The sequence below is a fragment of the Zonotrichia leucophrys genome, chromosome 29 (assembly GCF_028769735.1).
Source record: "Zonotrichia leucophrys gambelii isolate GWCS_2022_RI chromosome 29, RI_Zleu_2.0, whole genome shotgun sequence".
Lineage (NCBI taxonomy): Eukaryota > Metazoa > Chordata > Aves > Passeriformes > Passerellidae > Zonotrichia > Zonotrichia leucophrys.
The window spans coordinates 985187-990016 of record NC_088198.1 but is presented as its reverse complement, the minus strand read 5'-3'; positions in this window follow the sequence as shown (position 1 = coordinate 990016).

Sequence of the window (4830 nt, the reverse complement as noted above, 5' to 3'; positions counted from 1 at the left end):
GCTCCGGGCGCGCCCCGAGCCCCCATACTTCCGTTCCGCGCGGCCCAAGAGGGCCCTCCCCGGTCCAACCGGGCCCGGCCCGGTTCGGCCCGGCTCTGTCCCAGCTGCCCGGCCCGGTGAGCCGGGAGCCTCCTCCTGCTTCCCTGGCGTTTGAACCTATGAAAAACGCCAATCACTTGTTTTTTTTAGAATTTTCAAACTTTAATAGTAATAAAATGGTTATAAAAATAACAATAAAATTAAAGTAATAAAAATTTGGACAATTGAGATTTAGGACAATATAAGACAATAAGAACAAAGAGTTATGGACGGTCTCGGTACGTTTTCCTGGGTAAAATAAGCCCAAAAAGGCCCCACATTAACAGAGGATTAACCCTTAAAGCAACAGCCTGTTGCATATTCATACCACTCATCCGTGATGTATAAATTCCATCCAAACACAGGATTCTGTCTGGGCAGTGTCAGCTTCTTTCCCTGGATCCTCACAGCATCTTCAGGGCTGAGCAAGGTGGGAAAAAATTCATTTCTTCTGATAAGGGGGCAATAAATTCTCTTTCTCTGAAAGATTCAGCTGTCCTGTGGCTGCTATCTCAGTGCGAGTACCTCATTCCTCTCTTTAAAAAAACATCTTACATAGCATAGTTTCTATTTTAACATTTTGTTATAACCTAAAACAATATTTAACACACTACTTTAAAAAATTAATACAACCTATAACTTTCTAACATAGCACATATAATATTCATTTGAATATTTGCCAAAAGCCAATCATAAAATACGCATTTTCACAAAACCTAAAACTGTATTTAACACACTACTTTAAAAAATTAATACAGCACAACTTTCTAACACAACACATATAACATTCATTTGAATATTTGTGAAAAGCCAAGCATAAAATATGCATTTTTCACAGAACCTACAATTATATTTACCACACTAAAGAAAATAAACACAGCACAGCTTTCTAACAAAACACATATAATATTAATTTTAATATTTGCTAAAAGCCAATCATAAAATACACATTTTTCACAGAACCTAAAACTTTATTTAACTATACAGAACCTAAAACTATATTGAACACTACTTTATATTTACTACTATATTTAACACTACTTTAAAAATGAATACAACACAACTTTCTAACACAACACATATAATATTAATTTTAATATTTGCTAAAAGCCAAGTATAAAATACACCTTTTTAACAATATTTAACACACTACTTAAAAAAATAATACAGCACAACTGTCTCACATAACATATATAATATTAATTTTAATATTTGCCAAAAGCCAAGCATAAAATGCACATTTTTCACAATAGTTAACACACTACTTAAGAAAATTAATACAGCACAGCTTTCTAAAATAACACAGATAATATTAATAATAACTATACAGAACCTAAAACTATATTGAACACTACTTTATATTTACTACTATATTTAACACTACTTTAAAAATGAATACAGCACAACTTTCTAACACAACACATATAATATTAATTTTAATATTTGCTAAAAGCCAATTATAAAATACATATATTTCACAATATTTAACACATTACTTAAGAAAATTAATACAGCACAGCTTTCTAAAGTAACACAGATAATATTAATTTTAATATTTGCCAAAAGCCAAGCATAAAATGCACATTTTTCACAATAGTTAACACACTACTTAAGAAAATTAATACAGCATAACTTTCTAACACAACACATATAATATTAATTTGAATATTTGTGAAAAGCCAAGAATAAAATACACATATTTCACAATATTTAACACATTACTTAAGGAAATTAATACAGCACAGCTTTCTAAAATAACACAGATAATATTAATTTGAATATTTGCCAGAAGCCAAGAATAAAATGCACATTTTTCGCAGGGCATGACCCTCTGTGTGTGCGGCTCCTCCCTCCCAGCCGTGCCCTATGCGGGTCACGTTTCTTTTCCTCCTTCCAGCTGTCAAACCAAACGATTTTTCAGGGAAAGCCCCGCAGGAATTCCCGTGCCCAGGTGCCACCCCCGGTGCCATCCGGGGACCCCCGGGGCCGCTCTGGGTGCCCCGGGCCGTGCCCGGGCTCGCTCAGCCCCGTGCCCTCCTTACCTGTGCCCAGGTGTTGCTGACTCAGCGGTTCCCTTATCGCTGCCCGTTCTTTAGCGCGGCTCGGGACGGTCCGGCCCGCACGTCCCGGGGCTGCCCGAGCAGAGTCCGGCCCGGATCAGCGGAGCCGCCGGCCCGGCCCGTGAGCGGCATCAAAGCGGCTTAATGGGCTCATCAAAGCGCCTTAATGAGCAGTTAATTAATGATCGGCAGCCTTTGAGGAGCCTCGGAGCTTCCTCGGAACTCTGCTCGGGGCAGGGAGGGGACAGGGAGGGGACAGCGCTTAAATAGGGAGGGGACAGTGCCCGGACAGCCTTGGGGACAGTGCCCGGACAGTGCCAGGACAGTGCCAGGACAGGGCTTGGACAGAGCCGGGACAGTGCCGGGACAGTGCCAGGACAGTGCCAGGACAGAGCCGGGACAGTGCCCGGACAGAGCCAGGACAGTGCCAGGACAGTGCCAGGAGAGAGCCAGGACAGTGCCAGGACAGTGCCGGGACAGTGCCAGGACAGAGCCGGACAGTGCCAGGACAGTGCCAGGACAGTGCCCGGACAGTGCCGGGACAGTGCCAGGACAGTGCCAGGACAGTGCCCGGACAGTGCCAGGAGACGACAGTGCCAGGACAGTGCCAGACAGTGCCGGACAGAGCCACGGCCAGACGGCCCAGGACAGTGCCAGGACAGTGCCGGATCGGAGGGCAGCGGGACGATGGCACCAGCCAGCCTGCGAGCGGGTGAGTACCCCCCTACCTGCTCCCAGCCGGAGCAGTTGGGCACTTTGGACGTTTGGACACTTTAGGAAGTTGGGCACTTTCCTATCCCAGCACAGCTGGGCTTTGAGGACTTTGGAGCAGTTTGGGCAGTATTGCGGCAGTTGGGGAGTTACCCACCCAACCAGCTGGGTTTTCAGCAGCTGGGCAGTTTGGGAACTTTGGGCAGTTTCCAGCAAACCCAGCAGTTTGGGAGTTTGAGCATTTCCAGCTCAAACAGCGGGATTTGGAGAAATGTGACTTTGGCAGATCAGCCAGCGGATTTGGACAGTTTGGGGCATTTGGGGTATTTTGGGGCATTTTCCCATCCCAAAGCAGCCGGGATTTGGGGATTTTGGGGCAGTTTCCCAGCCCAGCCCAGCCGGGATTTGAGGATTTTGAGCGATTTCCCAGGGCAAACCACCCAGGAATTTGGCACTTTGGGGCAGTTTGGGGCCCAAACCCGCCGGAATTTGGGGGATTTGGGGCACTTTGGGGCAGATTCCCAGCCCAAACCAGGTGGAATTTGGGGATTTTGGGCGTTTCCGCAGCCCAGTCCTTGGGCATTTGGGCATTTTGGGAGCGATTTCCCAGGGCAAACCCGGGATTGGGATTTTGGGCAGTTTGGGGCCCAAACCCGCCGGAATTTGGGGGATTTGGGGCACTTTGGAGCAGTTTGGGGCAGATTCCCAGCCCAAACCAGCTGGAATTTGGGGATTTTGTGCCGTTTCCCAGCTCCAGGCTGCCTGTGGGGTCAGTCCCACTTGGTTCCAGGTGGGGAGCGAGGCCTCCAGTTGGGTAATTCCCATTTTCAGGAATATTTTTTTTGGGTTATTCCTGCCCTGTCAGGTCAGGGCTGGGGCTGGTGGAGTCTCACACCTCCTGGATTTTATCATTTTCCCAGGATTTGGCCGTTTTGGCAGCACCATTAATGATGCCAGGCTGCTGCTGCCCATTGCTGGCCCTGCACAGACACCCCAAAATCCCACCCTGAGCACCCCAAAATCCCAGCCCAGGCATCCCTGGAGCGCTGTCCAAGCACTCGTGGCAGCCTCGGGGCTGTGCCCATGCCCTGGGCAGTGCCAGCACCCTCAGGGGGCAGATCCTAAACCTCTCCTGGGTGTGGGGACCCTCCTGGGGCCTCACTGGGGCTCAAATCCCCCTTTAGGGGCTGCACTGGGGTCCGTGAGCCCTGTACTGAGGGACTGAGACCCCAAACTGGGACCTGGAGCCCCAAACTGGGAGCTGGGACATCAAACTGGGACCTGGGGGCCCTGGCTGCCATCCTGGTGCCCCAAACTGGGACCTGAGACCCCAAATTGCGACCTAGGGCCCCAAACTGGGAGCTAGGAACCCAGACTGGAACCTGAAATCCCAAACTGGGACCTGGGGGCTCTGGCTGCTATCCTGGTGCTCTAAACTGGGGCCTGAGACCCCAAACTTGGACATGGAGCCCTGGCTGCTATCCTGGTGCCCCAACCTGTGATCTGGGACCTCAGACCCTAAACTGGGACCTGGGACCCCAAATTGCGGCCTGGTGCCCCAAACTGGGACCTAGGCCCCCACATTGGGATCTAGGACCCCAAACTGGGACCTGGGATGCTGTTTGCCCTCCTGGGACCCGAAACTGGGAGCTGGGACCCCAAACTAGGAGCTGGGACCCCAAACTGGGACCTCAGACCCTAAACTGGGACCTGAGACCCCAAATTGTGGCCTGGTGCTCCAAACTGGGACCTGGGACCTGTCTGCCATCCTGGTGCCCCAAACTGGGACATGGGCCCCCAAACTGGGATCTAGGACCCCAAACTGGGACCTGGTGCCCCAAACTGGGAGCTGGGACCCAAACTGGGACCTGGGACGCTGTTTGCCATCCTGGGACCCCAAACTGGGAGCTGGGACCCAAACTGGGAGCTGGGGTGCAAAACCGGGACCTCGGACCCCAAACTGGGACCCGGCTGCCACGCT